Raw genomic sequence first — 20,768 nt, forward strand, 5'->3', positions numbered from 1 at the left:
GCATACTCCCTACAGTTCCGCTGAGTACCCCACACCATCTTTCCAAATACTCACACAAGTAGGGCTTTGTACCCCTTCCTTAAGCCAGAGGGCGTAAGTACAACAGAATGGTCAGAATGAGAAAAACTTTGAACTCCATATTTTGGTTATAGTAAGTAGTCTTAAAGTGTCAATGACAATTATCGTCATTTAGAAAGCATTTGGACTACAAGTATTCTTGGATGTCTTTCCTAGAACTGCTAGTGGCACCACTTAACTATTTTGGAACCATTGGCATACACATTGTTGGCTGGAAAATTCAACAGCCATTTCCAACCCTCTTCTCTCTGCTTCCTACACATGTTGGAAGGCTAGGTACTTATAGCTAGGTTTGGCCAGAATTTGTTTGAGACTTGGGGAAATTATTGTGGTTTCCTGATAACAAAGCACATGTGTCTTCTCCTTTTCATTCTTCCTGCTAAATTGAAGACATAATGTCTGAAGCTACAGCAGCCTTCATGTGACCATAAGGTGATAAAACCTCACCACACACACACACACACACACACACACACACACACACACACACAAACCCAAAGGCCAAAACTTTGAGTGTAGCAGAATAAAGAGATGGAAAGAGCCTGAATTCTTGAGGACACTGTTAAGCTGTTTGCTCAACGATGAGACTGCCTTACTTCATACTTAACAGTGAATATCCTCATAGACTCAAACTATACTCATCATCAGGTATTAGTTACTTTCAACTTAAAGCTTTCCTAATGAATATAAAAAGCATTCATAGGGAATATTGACAGTTTTAGAAAGGTGAATAACATTTTTCCTTAGAAATGCCCATGTCGTCCATCACTTAGATTGCAAAAGCAAAAGATTAATAAAGTATATACGAAGGAGGAGCCTGACAGTAGAATTTTTTATTAGACATCATTTTCATATCTAAAATTTTGAATTGTCCGTTGCTAATGGGCAATCCTCTCACCTCAAATTTAAATTCTTATCTTTTAATCTCTATTGAATTATAGCAATATTTTTGTTATTTTCTACCCTCCATAAAAGGGAGTAAAGTTAGTATCTACAATGTTGGGATAAAAGCCATCTTTAAATCTCTTAAAAAAAAACATAAACAGACATCAAGTAGTAATTGTAGTACAGCAGCCTGCAACCTGCCTGCTAATGTAGCCTACAAAAATGACAAAAAAAGGAAAAAATGAATCAACATAAAAACCATGCCCTTATCATAGCTTAAGGACAGAGAATTCCCAAACTTCAAAGTAACTGTGAGTGAAAAGATAAAATTCACCTCTTCCCAGAGTGTCGTCTCTCGTGGTCCTGGCCCATGTCTGTCCTACTATAAGGCTCTGTGGCCAGCAAAGGCAGACTATAAACAAACAAACAAACAACCTTAGGGAAGACAAATGAGGGAAGCTAGAAAAATGTGCTAAGTTTATTTTAAATCTACTTCCAGAAAGAGTAAGTCCACTTTAATCCCGAAAATACTAAAATAAAAAATTTCTAGGAAGATGAGAACATGAACTATAAGGAGAGAACTTAAAATTATACATAATTAAAAGGGGCACATATGGTTTAAAGGAGTCAAGCACTCTTTAAGCAGGCAGGCATGATGTAAAAGAGCAGGCATGATATGAAGGAATTGGCTTCAAAACACATAGCTTTGGCAGGGAGAAGAAAAGTAAGTAAGAAGGAAGGGAAAAGAAACATTTGGCAAGATTGGGTAGTCAAAAAGAATACAAAGGCAAAGGGGGGAAATTTAGGGACCTGCAAGACAAAAGAGAACCACGTCATCTAAGCACTTACAGCTCCCACATCACAACCAAAGTACCTGGTCCTTGCTATACTGACAAAAGAAGATGGCATTTATTTTGCAGTCTTATAAAAATAACTCAGTACCATAAAAATGAACAAAAGAAAAGTGAAGTTAACAAAGCTATGACAGAAAATTAGGAAACAAAATATCATATATATGAACTGAGGAACCCCTCCCCCCCAAAAAAACCTATGAATCATATAAAGAAGTAAGTCAATACACCAAATAGAATTAAATATTTTTAAACAAGCTTGTGAGGCTATAAAAAACTACCTTGAGTGACAAAGTCAAAAACTAAAAGTAGAAATGAACTAAACACAGGAAGAAATAAAAAGAGAGATGAGTAAACTCTGCAAATAAATGGAAGAAAAATGCAAAATTATCTTATAAAAGAAGAATAAATTACAAGGGATCCAAGGGAGAAGGAATGGGTTGAAATGAAAATGTAATAAGGGGCATTGAAAAAGGCAGAGAAAAAAAAGCATAAAGATTAAAAGACCACAAAATATAAGTAAAAACAGTCAAAAGGAAGGTAGTGGAAATGGAAGAGAGGCAAAGAAGAAATAATATTTGTATTATTGGAGTCCTGGAGAAAAAAATGCAGAAACACTGAAACAGGACTAATATTTAAAACTATGAAACAAATATCTTCCCAGAAATAGAAAAATGCCTGAGTTGACCCATGAGTACTTAGGGAAATTAACAGAGAATTTTCAACTCTAAAACATGACCTGGTAACATGATTAGATTTAAAAAATAAAAGTAAAATCTTCTAAGCCTCTAGGCAAAAAGATCAATTAACTTACATAACAATTAGACTGGCACAGAATTTTCATAATCAACATACAAGCAGAACAGCAATGAAGCAGCATTTTGAAAAATAAAATGCTCAATGAAATAAAGTATAAACCAATAATTGTATATATTAATACAATCAGGCTCTCCTTCAAGTTTCAAGACTAGAAAACCAGTTTTCAACATTCAATAATTTAAAGAATTTGATATTCATCACCTTGTTCTGATGAATACACTAGGGGATAAGTTTCATCCAATCAAGTTATGACTGTGAAACTTCTGCAAAAGAACATATGGTGACATATTAAAACTATAAAAGTACAGCTAAGACAAAAAGTATGAATGAGGGTGACATATACACACACAAAAATAATCTATTGTGATAAAGTGGAAATAATGTAACTAAAATTGAGAGGAGGAAGAGTGAAAGAAAAAATATAAAGGTCACTGCTATGTATTAAAGAATACAAATTGATTTTCTCTATTTTGTTTATTTTTTTCAATTGAATAGATCTTTCTTCTAATCTTTATTACTTACTTTCTTCTCTTAACTTTGCATCTAACTTGCTCTTTATTTTCTAGTTATTTAAGGTAGAATCAGGTTACTAACTTTAGATCTTTCTTCTTTTCCGATGTATACATTTAATGATATACATTTACCTCTGCATGCTAGTGCTACATTAACTGCATCCCACAGATTTTGATATTCAGTATCAAAATGTATTCAGTTCAAAAGACTTTTTAATTTTTCTTCCAATTGCCTCTTTGATCTATGTATTATTTAGAATGTGTTGTTTATTTTCCAAACATTTGGGTATTTTACAGATATCTTTTTGTTATTGATTTCTATATTAAGACCATTACAGTCCAAAAATACACTTGATTATTTCTATTCTTTCAAATGTGTTGAGCTGTTATTACATGGTTCAGAATATGGCCTACCATGTGCACTTGGAAAGAATGTGTATTCTGCTGCTGCTGGGTAGAACATTCTATTAATATCAATGAGGTAAAGGTGGTTGATAGTGTTGTTCAGGTCATCTATATACTTTCTGACTTTCTGCCATCTTGTTTTATCAATAACTCAAAGAGGCGTATTAAAGTCTCCCACTCTAAGTATGAATTTGTCTATTTCTCCTTTCAAATGGATCAGTCTTTTTGCCTCATGTATTTTGAAGCTCTGTTATTAGATGCATATACATTTTCTAATTGTTATGTCTTCTTGAAGAATTAACCATCATTATGTAATTTCCCTTTTTCCCTCTAATGATATTCTGAAGTCTACTTTGCCTGTAATTAATACAGTTTCCTTTTAGTTAATGTTTGCATGATATATCTTTGTTCATCTTTTAATTTTAACTTAACCATTCATTTGTATTTAAGGTGGGTTTCTTATCAACACAAGGATATATATTAGTGCTAAAAGTCATAATTTAGAATACAAATATATGACTTATAAATATTTATGCACCAAATAAGATAGCAACCACCTTTATGAAGCAAAAAATACAGGAGATGGCATTAATAATGGGAGAGATTAATAAACTAATTCCAGTACAAGGCAGATCACATTGACAAAACATAAGCAAGGATAGAGAAAATCTCAACAACACAATCAATAAAGTGTATTTTATGGATATATATTGAATGTCCTTATAATAGCAAATACACATTTTTCTGAATTGATTGCGGCACAGTCACAATACTGATCAATACTGGAATCTAAAGAATAGCTATACCGGCTTGATTACATTTAGAAAAAGCTATAGCAATAGTAAAAAGTAAAAATCAAGTAAAAATATTGCATGCAATACTCTAATCACAATATAATGAAAGAAGACATTGTTATTTAAAAAGTCAGAAAATAGAAAAGGACCTTCAACCTGAAATTCAAAAAAACCTTTTTTTTTTGTTTTGTTTTTTGAGACAGAGTCTTACTCTGTTGCCCAGGCTGGAGTGCAGTGGCACAATCTTGGCTCACTGCAACCTCTGCCTCCCAGATTGAAGCGGTTCTCCTGCCTTAGCCTCCCGAGGAGCTGGGACTACAGGCATGCACCACTATGCCTGGCTAATTTTTGTATTTTTAGTAGTGATGAGGTTTCATCATGTTATCCAGGCTTGTTTAAAACTCCTGACCTCAGGCAATCCACCTGCCTCAGCCTCCCAAGGTGCTGGGATTACAGGCATGAGCCACCACGCCTGGCCAACAACTCTTGAATGTAAGAGAAAATGTAAATTGATGTTATAGAATTAAAAAATAAAATAATGACATTAAAAACATTTCTTACCAGACTCTATGGAATGCACTCAAAACAGTGAATTAGGGGATAATTCACTACATTATACACTTACTGATAAAAGTGGACATTTGAAAATAAATGAAATGCCCAGCTCTAAAGAGCTAAAAGGAGAAACACTAATAAACAAAAAAGTAAACAAAAAAATGAACAAGGAAGAATGTAAAGTTAAAAATAGAAATTAATGAAGCAGAGAACAGAAAAAAGTAGGTCTAATTAATCATTAAAAATTATTGGGGATTTTTTTCTTAATGTTACCAAAACATCAAAATCAGTAACTAACTAAAGAAACAAAGAAGGAAGTAAAATTGTGCAAAAAAGAACTGATAAGAGGGAAGAAATTTAAATAAAATCTAAAGATACTACTTTTCAGACCTCTTTGTAAATACGTTGAAAACCTAGAAAAATGGGTAATTTTTAATGAAAATCCACTTACTAAAAATAAGCTCATTCAATATAGAAAATTTAAGCAGACCAATTTTCATAGGAATAGAGAAAGTTTTAAGGATTTACCTTATATTTTTAAAAAGTCACACTCAAATGGTTTTATAGGGGGACTCTACCAAGCTTTGAAATGTTAGATTGTCTCAATGTGCTATAAATTCTTCTAAGCATTGAAAAGGAAGGAAAACTTTCTAATTACTTTTATGAAGTGAGTATAACATAAATAACTAAATCAGATGAATATAATATTAAGAAACTAAACTAGAGAATAGTATCACCTATGATTATAATGCAAAAATGATTAATAAAATATTAAATAGATTTCAATATCATATTATGAAAATAATATACCATAATCATGTGAGATTTATTCCAGGCATGTAAGGTTGGTTCAACAATAGAATATTCATTAATATACTACATTGATAAATCTAAAAAATGCACAATTATGTCCATAGATGCTAAAAAAACTTCAGCAAATTTCATTAATTTATAAAAATAAAACAAAACACTGAAGAAAACAATAATTTAATATATGACAAAAGTGTTAAGTCACCGAGGTAAGATGGAATAAAGGACTTCCTCATAGATTGTTCTGGAAAAACTGGGAAGCCAATTGATGAAAAAGAAAAGATTAATTACATCCTCATTTCACATCAATAGACTCCAAATGGATTGGGATCCAAAGGTCAAAAATACGACCTTACAAGTATGAGAAGAATACTGAGAGAATTCTTCTTTAACCTTAGGGTAAACAAACTTTAAGACCCCAAATCCAGAGCCAAAAAAGAAAAGATTGATGAATTTGACTACATACAATTAAAAGATACGTGAAAAATATTTTATAAAAAGTCAAAGACATCTGATAAACAAGGAGAAATATATTTGCAACATATACTACAGACGAAAGACTTACATCCTTATGATATAAAAACTCTTAGAAATTGAGGAACAAAGCTTCTACACAACAAAAGAAACTATCAAATAGCAAACAAACAACCTACAGAATGGGAGAAGATGTTTGCAAACTATGCATCCAACAAAGGCCTAATATCCAGAATCTAAGGGAATTTAAACAAATCAATAAGCAAAAACAATCCCATGAAAAAATGGACAATGGACATGAAAAGACACTTCTCAAAAGAAGACATACAAATGGCCAAGAAATATATACGAAATACTTAATATCATTAATCGTCAGAGAAATGCAAATCAAAACCACAATGAGATACCATCTCACACCAGTCAGAATGGCTATTACTAAAATGTAAAAAAACAACAGATGCTGGCAAGGCTATGGAGAAAAGGGAATGTGTATACACTGTTGGTAGGAATGCAACTTAGTCCAGCCACTGTGGAAAGCAGTCTGGAGATTTCTCAGAGAGCTTAAAATAGAGCTCCTATTCAACCCAGCAATCCCATTACTGGATAGATACCCAAAAGAAAAGAAATCATTCCACCAAAAAATCATATGAATTCATAAGTTCATTGCCACACTATTCACAATAGCAAAGACATGGAATCAACCCAGGTGCCAATTAATGTTTGATTGGAAAAAGAAAACATGGTACATATGCACCATGGAATGTTATGCAGCCACAAAAAAGAAAAAGATTATGTCTTTTGCAGGAACATGGATGGAGCTGGAGGCTATTATCATTAGCAAACTAACATAGGAACAGAAAACCAAATACTGCATGTTCTCACTTATAAATGCAAACTAGCCATTGAGCACACATGGTCATAAATATGGGAATGATAGACACTGTGGACAACTAGTGGGTATTTGGAGGGAGGGGGTTGGGTTTAAAAACCACCTATCAGGTACTATGATCACTACCTGGGTGGTGGGATTCACACTTCAAACCTCAGCATCATGTGATATTCCTATGTAACAAGCCTGCACATATACCCCTTGTATCTAAAATAAAAGTTGAAATGAAAAAATTAAGGAACAAATGACCAAGACTTTGATAGGGATTGGGAAATAAGACAAGAACAGGCAATGCATGAATACACACACACAAACACACACTTCCATACAGATACACACAGACACACACACACACTTCCTACTTCTGTCTGCCAGGACACCTGGGAGCAAGAATACCCCAGTAGCAATGAACACATACAGTGCCCAGATCTTGGTCTCTAAACTCCTTGCTTCCATAAAGGGAACCAGGAGCTCTCAAAGAAGCGGTTGATTCTGGAGCTGGGGCAAAGAAAACACAAGATGATCCTGGAATATCTTGTGGTAATAAAAAATAAGGAAATGCTCAAAAAGGATGGATGCACATCAAAAGAAAACCACATTCCTAATTAAACTAAAGAGCTTTTGCATGGCAAAAGGTAGTCAGCAGAGTAAACAGACAACCCACAGAGTGGGAGAAAATCTTCACAATCTATACATCTGACAAAGGACTAATATCCGGATTCTACAACAAACTCTAACAAATTAGAAAAAAAAAAAAAAAAAGTGGGCCAAGGACATGAATAGACAATTCTCAAAAGAAGATATACAAATGGCCAACAAACATATGAAAAAATGCTCAACATCACTAATGATCAGGGAAATGCAAATCAAAACCACAATGCGATACCACCTCACTCCTGCAAGAATGGCCATGACCAAAAAATCAAAAAACAGTAGATGTTGGCATGACAGTAGATGTTGGCATGGACGCGGTGACCAGGGAACACTTCTACACTGCTGGTGGGAATGTAAACTAGTACAGCCACTATGGAAAACAGTGTCGAGATTCCTTAAAGAACTAAAAGTAGAACTACCATTTGATCCAGCAATCCCACTACTGGATATCTACCCAGAGGAAAATAAGTCATTATACAAAAAAGATACTTGCACGTGCATGTTTATAGTGGCAAAATTCACAATAGCAAAAATATGGAACCAGCCCAAATGCCTATCAATCAACAAGTGGATAAATAAACTGTGATATATGTATATACATATATATAAAATATATATTGCATATATATATCATATATATCACATATATATGATACATATATGATGGAATACTACTCAGCCATAAAAAGAAATGAATTAATGGCATTTGTAGTGACCTGGATGAGATTGGAGACTATTATCCTAAGTGAAGTAACTCAGGAATGGAAAATCAAACGTCTTATGTTCTCACTCATATGTGGGAGTTAAGCTATGAGAATGTAAAGGCTTATGAATGACACAATGGACTTTGAGGACTCAGGGGGAAAGAGTGGGAAGGGGGTGAGGGAAAAAAGACTACCAATTGGGTGCAGTGCATACTGCTCGGGTGATGGGTGCACCAAATCTCACAAATCACCACTAAAGAACTTACTCAAGTAACCAAACACCACCTGTCCCCAGTAACCTATGGAAATAAAAAAATTTAAAAAAAAAGAAAGAAAGAAAATCAGATTCCAAAATGACAGCACTCCCAATGGCCAAAGATGGAATAATTTGGAAATAAAATACATAATGATGATATTGGATTATAATTTATAGAATAAAATTAACATCCATGAATCCATATTGATATAAATAATTCAAAAAATGGGGAGAGGGGTTGGGTAATTCATTCTAACAGAATAATACCAATTGATAAATGTAGAAGGAAAGAGAGAAATAGAAAATAACCACTAAAACATCACAGTAAGCTAGGCATTGTGGTGCATGCCTGTAGTCCCAATTACTTGGGAGGCTGAGGCAGAAAGATTGCTTGAGCCAAGGGGTTCAAGGCCAGACTGGGCAACATAGCAAGACCCCATCTGTTAAAACAAACAAAGAATCAACACAGTAAAGAAGAAATCTAGATGACCTAGAGTTTGTTGATGATTTTTTAGATATAACACCAAAGGCACAATCCATGAAAGAAAAAATTGATGAGCTGGGAATCATTAAAATAAAAAAAATTTTGCTCTGTGAAAGACACTGTCAAGAGAATGACAAGGCAAGCCGCTGATTGAGAGATAACATTTATAAAAAGAAATCTGATAAAAGACTGTTATTCAAAAGAAAACACAAAACCAGACTAAAATATGAGCCAAAGACCTTAACAGACATCTCACTAAAGAAGATATACAGATAACGAATAAACACATGATAAGATGCTCCACATCATATTATCAGGGAAATACAAATTAAAACAATGAGATACCACTACACATCTATTCAAATAGCCAAAATCCAGAACACTGACAACATCAAATGCTGGTGAGGATGTGGAATAGCAGTAACTCTCATTCATTGCTTGTGGGAATACAAAATGGTACAGACACTTTAGATGACATTTTGGCAAGTTCTTACATAACTAAACATACTCATACCATAAGAGCCGGCAATCGTGCTTCTTGTTATTTACCCAAAGGAGTTGAAAACTCATGTCCACACAAAAACCTGCACACAGATAATGTCTATTCATAATTGCCAAAACTTAGAAGCAACTAAGATGTCCTTCAGTAATTGAATGGATAAATAAACTGTAGTATATCCAGATAATGGAACATCATTCAGTGCTAAAAAGAAATAAGCTATCAAGCCATAAAAAGATATGGAGGAAACTTAAATGCACATTACCATGTGAAAGAAGCCAATATGAAAAGGCTACATATTGCATGATTCCAACTGTATGACATTCTGGAAAAGGCAAACCTATGGAGACAGTAAAAAGACCAATGGTTGTCCAGGGTTAAGAAAGGAGGGAGGAATGAATAGGCAGAAAACAGGGGACTTTTAGGGCAGTGAAACTACTTTGTATGATACTGTAATGGTGGATATATGTCATTATACATTTGTCCAAACCCATAGAATGTACAATGCCAAGATTGAATCCTACTGTAAACTATGGATCCTTGGTGATAATGATGTGTCAATGTAGGTTCATCGATTTCAACAAATGCACCACTCTGTGGAGGATGTTGATAATGGGGAAGGCTGTGTATGTGTGGAGACAGAAGGTATATGGAAAATCTCTGTACTGTCTGCTCAATTTTGCTGTGAAACTAAAAGTGTTCTAAAAATAAACTTTGTATAAAAATAAATAAATAGCTTTGGGCATATATAGTTTAAAAAGAAAGAAATACTTGCTTATCCCTAAAACTGGGGATGGTGAGAGCAAGCATGGAATAAGCAGAGAAGGGAATTCAAATTCACAACTATTAGGTTGGTGCAAAAATAATTGCAGTTTTTGCCATTACTTTTGATGACAGAAAGCCCAGGTACTTTTAAGCTAGGCACTGTTACAAATTTAATAGTCATTTTCCATTTCAACATCCCAAGAACCTGAGTTGATATTTTGTAAGTGGACACAAAAGATGTTCAAAAATGTGTAGTGACTTGCTCAAGGTCACACAGCTCTTAAATGGGAAGATTTCTGGTAATACTTATTTTTTATGTTTATTTGTATTTTCTACATTTTCCTAGATTTAACATATATTTTGTTGGGGAATTTTTCAAACATCAAAGAAATATTATATTATTTGAATTTGTTTAGGTCTTTTAAAGCAATTGTTTTAATATTCCTAGAGTACTACATTAAATCAATAGAATTATAGAAAACTTGTTGCTCGAGCTATACTTTTTGCAGGTCAGTGAGCAGGTAAAGCACTACTGCCTAGACATAGAAAAGGAAGGGATTGGGGATTCCAGCTGACCCTTGAACAACACGGATTTTAATTGTGAGGGTCCACTTATACATGGATTTTATTCAGTATGTTACATCTAGTGTGCCCACCTCTCCTGCCTTCCCTTCTACTTCCTTCACCTCTTCTGTCTCTGCTACCTCCCTTCTACTTCCTTCACCTCTTCTGTCTCTGCTACCCATGAGACAGCAAGACCATCCCCTCCTCTTCCTCTTCATCCTCAGCCTACTCAATGTGAAGATGATGAAGATAAAGACCTTTATGATGACCCATTTCTGCTTAATGGAATAGTAAATATATTTTAAATATATTTTATCTTCCTTATGATAGTTTTACTAATAGTTTATTTTCTCTAGCTTACCTTATAAGAATACAATATATAATACATATAACATATGAAATATGTTAATTTATTGTTTCAATTGTCATTAAGACTTCTGGTCAACAGTAGGCTATTAGTAGTTTAGTGTTGGGGGAGTCAAAGTTTATATGCAGATATTTAACTGTTCTAGGGGTTGGTGTTCCAACCCCTGTGTTGTTCAAGGGTCAAAGGTACTTTGAACCAGATTAGTCCTCTATCATAACAGCCTCCCATAATGTAAGGCCTCCTCAGACTTGACAAACATGATGTTTAGGTCTTAATCAAACCCACTGATTAAAATGTTAAATTTGAATACAGAAGAGCTAATAGTGATCCCAGTATACCTCACCATAAGGACTTTTTTAAGTCCTGTGAAGAACTACAAAATCCTAGTCATTTTTGGTTATCAGCAGATAGTAAACTCATTTGGTTGTTCAAATCCCTCTCCTTCTTACGCTTCATTAGGTACTGACCCTTGACTCTCCATTGGAAAACACACTTAGGGAGACTGTGGGTAAAGGACTAGCTATAAGGAGACATTAAGATGAAGTCTTCCAAAGCAATGTGGTGGAAAATGAGCTGTCAGTAAACCCTGGATCTTGTGTCATCCCAGCCCACTTTATGACTTCGGCAAGGCTTTTGTCTTTTTTGAGTCTTCTCACTTTCTAATGAGGGATGTCCTGGAAAGGAGTGGAACATTACAGAGGAACAGACCTCGATTTGAGTGTTGGCTCTGCGACCTACCAGCAGTGTGATGTTGAACAAGTTAGTTAAGTTCTTGAAGCCTTGGTTTCCTCACCTGCTGTGATGGTTAATTTTACATGTCAACTTGACTAAGCCATATGGGCAAACATGTGAGGATAAACTGATTATTTTCATAGTCTCAAAGTATCTTCCACAAGGTATTTATTAATTACAAGGAGAAAATTACAGTGTAGGAAGCCAGCAGATACTTTATTAAGGTTGATGCCACCAATGATAACATCACCAAATCCACGATGAGATGTATTGAGAAAGTTACAGTATTACTTCTGTGATATTCTTGCCAAAAATGCATAGCCTCAATCTAATCATGAGAAAACATCAGATATACTCAAATTGAAAGACATTCTAAAAATAACTGACCAATATCATGAAAGTCAGGGACAGACTGAGTAACTATTTCAGACTGGAGAAGACTAGGGTGACAGGACAACTAAATGCAGTGTGGGATCCAGAATTGGATCCTCAGACAGAAAAAACAAAAATGTCATGAGAGCAGAAAGTGGTGACATTTGGAGAGTTTCTGCAGTTTAGTTACTAGTACTGTACCAATTGTAATTTGTATCAAAATACAAATAATTTGTATGATTATATAAGATACTTACACTAGGGGAGGCTGGGTGAAGGGTAAATGGCAACTTTCTGTATTATTTTTGCAACTGCTCTGTATGCCTAAAGTTATTTCTTTTTTAAAAAAGTACAAATTAGAAAGACCTGCCCTTCTGAAGCTATCATTCTGAGAAAAAAGGAAGGAAAAAAAAGAAAAAGCATAATCACGTAAGTTAAAAAAAGACCAAAAACCCTGGACCTATCCCCCAGGAAATATAGTGAAAACCTGGGGTAAAGCACAGCCTTAAGCCTTCGAGGGGCTAAATATACAAACATAGATTCTTGCACTTTCATAGGTTCTGTTTGCTGACTTGAGTTGCTGCAATGGTTCTTTTATGATTCCTTGCTGTCTTTTCAATGTTGGTATGAATATATGGAGCCCTACATAGTTTGAATCAGGTGTAACAAGGACATCATCTCTGATTTCCCCACCCCTTTCAATTTCCTTCAACGGTTTTGTCTCCAGAATAGATTGTCTTTTCCACTTCTTCAAAGGGATATACCTCACTGAGAAGATTTCTACTAATTTACATCTCTTAGATAATATAAGGCAGATTTTTGAGACCCAGTAGGGATTGGCCTTGGGAACTTCTGCAGAGAACTTACCCCAATCTGAATGCAGAATTAACCTCTTTTTATAAAAATTATATATATATTCATTTAAAAGGTAATACAGGAGCATTACAAAAATTTTTGGAAAACACAGAAAAATAGAAAATCAAATCACCCACATCTCACTCCCTCACCTCCCTCTGAAGACTATATTTACTTTTTGGTACATTTGCTTCCTTCCAGTCTTCTTCTTATGCATCTGTTTCATATAGTTCAGACTTACGTTTATATGATGTCATACATTTTCCTTTCATAATAAAACATTTTTCAGGTTACTACAAACCTTTTATAAATATAACTGTAATGGCTGAGTAATATTTCTTCATGTGGCTATTGTCTCAATCCCTTCCCCCCATTTTTTGATATTTCATTTGAAGGAATGCCTTGTTAGTTTGTGTGAGCTTGAGGAGTTGTGCTACTCTTCTAGAGGATTCTGACTACTGGTGTGTTTTCAGAAAAGGCATCGTGATAGAGAGGAATGAGCTCTAGGCTTGTAGCAGAAGACATGGGTTCAAATTTTGAGTTTTTAATAAAGCTTTTAAACTTCATTTACTCATTGTTCTTTTCTGATCCATTTCCTCAGTTGCAAAATGCCATAACTTATGCATAATCTTCAAGTTTCCCTTGAGTTGTAACATTCTATGATAAGATTATGTGTTTTCCTATTGACTTGTTTGAGTTCCTTATATATTCTGGTTATTAAATCCTTGTTGGATGGATAGTTTATAAATATTTTCTCCCATTCTGTGGGTTCTCTTCACTTTCTCTGTTTCCTTTGTTATGCTGAAGCTTTTTAGCTTGATATAATCCCATTTGTCTATTTTTTTTGCTTTTGTTGCCTGTTCTTTGGAAGTTTTATCCCAAAAAAAAAAAAGATCTTTACCCAGACCAATATCCTGTAGTGTTTCCCTGATATTTTCTTTTAGTGGTTCCATAGTTTCAGGTCTTATATTTAAGTCTTTAATCCATTTTGAGTTGACTTTTTTATGTGATGAAAGATGGAAATCTAGTCTCACTCCTTTGCATATAGATTTCCAGTTTTCCCCGCACCATTTATCAAAGAAACTGTCCTTTGCCCAAAATATGTTCTTGGCACCTTTGTCAAAAATGAGTTGGCAACAACTCAATAGTAAAAAACAAAACCAAATAATCTGATTAAAAGTGTGCAAGACCTGCATAGACATTTCTCAAAAGAAGACATACAAATAGCCAACAGGTATGTGAAAAGATGCTCAACATCAGTAATCATTAAGAAAATGCAAATCAAAACTACAATGAGATATCCTATTATCCCAGTTAAAAAGGCATTTATCTAAGAGACAGTAGAATGGCTATTATAAAAGACAACAAATAGCAAATGCTGGTGAGGATGCAGAGAAAGGGAAGTGCTCATACACTGTTGCTGGAAATGTAAATTACTACAGCCACTGTGGAAAGCAGTATGGAAGTTCCTTACAAAACAACAGAACTACCACATGATCCAGCAATCCCACTGCTGAGTATATAACCAAAAGAAAGAAAATCAGTATATTGAAGAGATCTGCACTCCCACATTTAGTGTAGCACTATTCACAACAGCCAGGATATGGGATCAACCTAAATATCTATCAATAGACGAATAGATAAAGAAAATGTGGTATATATACACAATGGAATATCATGCAGGCATAACAAATGAAATCTTGTCATTTACAGCAACATGGATGGAACTGAAGGTCATATGTTAAGTGAAATAAGCCAGGCACAGAAAAACAAATATTGCGTGTTTTCACTCATATGTGGTAACTTAAAAAGTGGATCTCATGGAGATAAAGAATAGAATGGTGGTTAGCAGAGGTTTAGAGGTAAGGGTAGGTGGACTATAAAGAGAAGTTGGTTAATGGGTACCAAAATACAATTAGAAAGAAGGAATAAGTTCCAGTATTCAATAGTACAGTTAGGAGACTATAATTAATAATTGATTGTGTTTAATAATAATTTAAAATAGAAGAACTGGAATGTTTCCAACACAAAGAAAAGATAAATATTTAAGGTGATGGGTATCCCAATACCCTGATTTAGTCATTACATATTGTATACAGGTATCAAAATATCAAATATACCCTCAAAATATATACTAGTATTATATATCAAAAAATTTTTAAATGTTTTTAGTCAAAATTTTTTATTCTGTTTTCAGCAATTTTTAAAATTTTACATGTCAATGAATCAATATTGATATTGATGTTTACATGTTAATGCTTCAACGCTTATAGAGGACATGGTTATATAGTTCAAAATGTCAGGAATTGCTACTACATTTTTTGTCAGTAGGCATACTCTTCAGCATCTGGGACCTCTAAATGAACTCTTTACAATTTTTCTACATTACCCCCAGTTTGTATAGAAAGCCTCTGTTTACACATCACAATAGCCTACATACTCTGAACCAAATTAATTGCTGACTGAGGTACTTTGGATGTCCAAGAGGAACACTAGGCCCTTTCCTAATGGACTTATTGTTAGAAGTTTCTTCCTTATTTTATGTTTTTAAATAAATCTCACAGAGATTATAAACTTCTTGTTCCTATAAATGGTCCTGATGCCTGTTCAACCTTTAAAAAATGTTAACTATAAACAAAATTACTGCAGAAAGTTTCTATCATCTTTTTATCAGTGAACTTCTAGAAACTACACTTTGGTGAGTGCTATGTAATGGTTCTAACTGGCTGCTTGGAGGCCTGTAATAAAGGTTAATGCATTGAAAAACCTACTCATTTAAAATATGCTTTTGGTTAAAAGCAGACACTTTGGCCAAAACTGGGGCATGTGAAAATCGAAAGAAAATACTAGGTAACATTTCCATTCTTCATTAGCTCTTGAATTTGAGATCAAAAGATTTTCTTCACACTCACATTTGCCTCTGATGCATTCGAGGTGAATGAGAAAAGTAAGCAAAAGTTTTGTCTGCTTCAGAGATAGAATATGGTTGCCATTTGACCTAGGTGAAACAATTTCCCATACACAATCCTGCAGATCAGAATGGGGAAGGCAGGATTCTATCGTGATAGAAGATTTGGGGAGGCAGAAGGGGGGCTGCATGTAGGACTTTACACATGCTACATCAATGATACCATGTTGGAGAAAACACACATTACTAATGAGGATAATAGAAAATGAAAGTACAGCCAGAACATTTCCCATCCTAGAGCCTGTGGCCTTCTTTTGGGTTTTATTTTTTAACTGAGAATTACTTTGCCACCTTACACTCAGTAGTGCCAGTATAATTTGTTCCAGGAAGGCATGCTTTAAATAAAGTGAATTGTATGTGCTTTCCAAGTAGAGCTGACCATTTTCTCTTTCAAGCAGTGGTATGGCAAAGTGTTTACTTAACCTGGGACCTTAAACTGGGAGCTTAATGAACACTTCTTGAAGATAGTTGATTACACAGATAATCAATCCTCAAAAAAAGTAAATCATTCTCTTACAGATTATTGGATGGAATTTTCATTTTTCTCCAAAGCATAAGTTTTTCCTTAATTTATGGTTCAAATGATAAGTATTTTAAAACATAAAATGGTATAAGATGCAGTGGCTTAAGATTTCAAGACTGCATAATTTGAGTTTCAGTTGAGACTTGGGGGATCTTGTTATGGTTTTGATTCATATAACTAGCTGTGCAATCTTGGTGAGTAACCTGAGCCTCCACTGGACTACAGATAATCAATAAGGTTCCTGGTAGTGCTGATATTCTATGATATTTTAAAAAACCCTATATACTGGCAGAAAAGAAAAAGGCTATCTTGGGGCCATCATCCTGCTGAGAAATGTAAATGACTAAAATGTCATGATCTGATAAGTAAAGTCTCAAAGTATGGCCAGTTGACCTAAGGAGATGCTATTGAGTGAGGAACAAGTGTGACACCTGGAAGTGCAGCTGGGTGAGGGATATGGCCCTCTTCCAAGCTGTGGTCTCTCAGAAGATTGTGAAAGCATTTTGGCCTGGTTGGATCCCTCATAGCAATGCAAAGTAGACTATGGGGTGGAAATGGGCAGGCACTTTTTTGCCTGTTCACAACAGATCCCATTATCATTGGTGGTGGGTCCAGAGGCATCTCATTCATCGGGGAGGTTACAGGTTTATGGAAGAAAGAGCCTAAGGGGGGCCATTGGGGTAGTGGTGGGAAGTCTCCTCAGCCATTTAACTGTTAAAATCCAGGCCAACTCTGGGTCATCCTGATCATCCAGATCTGGTTTGACTGCTGTGAAAGGAGGAAGGATGAACCACCTAGTGGCAGAGAAGCATGGCCTCTGGAGCAGCAATTCCCAGGAGGTGAAGTGGTTAGGCAAAAGTTCTGGAGGCTGAGGCCTCTGCTCTCTTTTCACCCGCAGAACAACACAGCCTAATTGTATCTCTGATGGCCATCACTGAGCCCAAGCCTCAAAGCTTTCAAGAATAATTCAGAGCTTGAGGGGCTTACTGCATTCTATTTCCTGAAAATAAAAAGGCAGAAGCAGCTAAAAGTTGACTTTAGGCAGTCATTTCATTTCTATTAATGACACCGCCAAGGATTTTATTGTTAGCAACTTATTAGAAAAATAAAAGTTTCTCACGATGCTAATAACCAGGATGCTTTAAACAAAGACACTGATTTAAAACCCTTTAAATGTTTCAGTACGAAAATCAATGATCTGAACTCCCTCCAAAAAATGATTACCACGTAGAAATAAGTTTAAATATCTTAATAAATATTACTTTAAAAGTATGAAAACTTGCAACTGGAACCCATGCCTGGTTAATATATACCCTTTTGTAAACAAACTAACAACAACAACAACAAAAACTAGAATAAAACATCCAAATATAGCTAGTACACTTAGCACTGCTGATGTCACCTGATGGGGAAGCCTCTAAGACATCAGCTCTAGGGATGATGAGAGCACACATTTATCTGGGGCTTTTTACCATTTACAAAGCACTCTCATATACAGTAGGTTTCCTCTCTGGCCACTGGAAAAATGCTTGACTTCCCTCTGGAATCCAGTCCTTCAGCTCTGCAGAGCTGGCCCCAGGAAGAAACTGTTGGGAGTCACACTGCTGAATGGGTTGATGAGAGCAGCCCAGGGACAGCACTCGGAGCTCCAGGAAGCAGATTTCTCAATCACCATATCAGACATGGAGATTATTGATCTGGGCAATTCAGATGACTCTTCACTTTGCCTCCCTCATCATTATAAACTACCAATCTGCATTTGGCCACGGACTGGAGGTTATATAAAGGGACTTCAAATCAAGGAGCCATAGAATGCTGGAGCTGGACTGTTTCCTTAATTTATATACAAGAAATACTTCCTTAATTTATATACAAAATAAGAAATACTTCCTTAATTTATATACGAAAAATACTTCCTTAATTTATATACAAGAAAATGGAGCCCTCAAGAAGTTAGAAGAACGAGCCAGGGATTCGTCATCGCGTAGCAGCATAGTCATATGCAGAAGATAACTCCCTGTGGACACCTTACAGCCCACCAACATGTGTTCCCCAACAGTTGGCCAAAGAGGTTTCTTAGCCCTAGATTTATAATCTCCAGGAAAAAGGCCCATCTGAGTCTTCTTAAACGATGAAGCAAGAATTGCTCCACCGTATTCTTGCTTCCTGTTGCCTATTAGATTGACTTTCATTAATACAAGGGCATGGCTCCGTCAACTGCCTTCCTCCAATTCAGCCACAGTTAAGATCAGGGAAATTGCACCATGAGAATTTTTTTTCTAATCCAACAGTTAACTGATGCCACTTCAGTCCCAAACTCCCAGGGTATTATAGTTCATCAGGGTGGCCCTGAGACTATAAACAACAATGTGGTAAGTAGAACAAGCTCTGGATTTCATGCCCAGCCCCAGCTGCTCAGCTGTCCCACCATGTGCCCTTGGTGAAATCACTTTCACTTGTTTCCTCTAGTGTCACATGGAGAGAATGGTTAATCCTCTGCTTACCTCTCAGAGCTAAAGTGAGATGAAATACTTTGTGAATGCACAATGGGCGTAGTATGGCAGTGTGGATTAGTACATGGGCTTTGCCAGCAAACCAGCTTGGGGACAAAACCTGGCTATGGCACTTATGAGCACTGTGACTTTGAGTAAATACTCAGATTCTGTGAGCCTTGGCTTTCTCCTACAAAATAAGTAAGTACAATACTAGTATCTACCTCAGAGCATCATGCCGAGGAGTAAATGAAATAATGTATATACAATGCTTAGTACTGTGCCTGGTATATAGTGGCTCAATCAATGTTATCTGTTTTATTGTTATGCTAAATATGTAAAAGGAATTACAGCAACATATCATCTAAAATCAGAATAACATGACCTTTCAAATACCATAAACCTAATGAAGCAGATGACTGACATAAGGTCAGATGGTGTTTGATATTTAGGACTTACTAGGAATCCAGAGCCAGGGACTTTAGAAGAGCTCTGAAATGGGATCATTATCTATGATAACCAGAAAACTCAAGTGTAGGGTCTTTCAATCATGATGCATGATTGAGATCCAAAGTATAAATGGTAGAAACAGGAGTTGTGAAAAAAAATTACATATGCATATTCAGGAATTTCAGAGAATTGTCCTGACCCAATTTGAAATCAACTCCTGAGATTGCTACCTATACAGAAGCTGGTTAGATAGATCCTGGAAGGGTCTACTATGTGTCAGATACCATCCTAGGCTTTGATGACATAGACTCAGGCCCTGCCCTCATAAGGCTTACAGTTTCTAGGGAGAACTGAGATTGAAATAGGCTGGGCACTGTGGCTCACGCCTGTAATCCTAACAGTTTGGGAGGCCGAGGCGGGTGGATCACTTGAAGCCAGGAGTTCGAGACCAGCTTGGCCAACATTGTGAAACCCCATCTCTACTAAAAAATACAAAAAAATTAGCTGGGCGTGGTGGTGTGTCCCTGTAATCCCAGCTACTGGGGAGGCTGAGACAGGAGAACCTGGAAAGTGGAGGTTGCAGTGAGCTGAGATCGTACCACTGCCCACTGCACTCCAACCTGGGTGACAGAGTGGGACTCCGTCTCAAAAAAAAAGAGAGAAAAGATTGAAGTATTTCTTTAGAAGAATCATTCTGGACATTAGAGCCCATGTGTGGAAACTGCCCCAAATTCAGAGTCATGTCACTCCATTCTAAACTCATGGCAGCACCAAGTGGTTCTGTCAGAAGAGGAGCCACAGTTATGAAAGGTGGTGGTCCCCATGGTGCCCATGGAATTCTTTCCAGAAAGCTTCCGCAAATGAGCTGTAACCTGGATAGTCATTTCTTCCTAGAAAGTAAGTCAGCCTGACAGCATACCAGGTCAGAAACAAATGCTTAATATTTTAAGTGGAAATCTGTGGTGTGACATGATGACATGTGTATCACACGTTGTCAATTTGTTCATTTCC

Source organism: Pongo abelii, chromosome X (assembly GCF_028885655.2).
Source record: "Pongo abelii isolate AG06213 chromosome X, NHGRI_mPonAbe1-v2.0_pri, whole genome shotgun sequence".
In the NCBI taxonomy this organism is placed as follows: Eukaryota; Metazoa; Chordata; class Mammalia; order Primates; family Hominidae; genus Pongo; species Pongo abelii.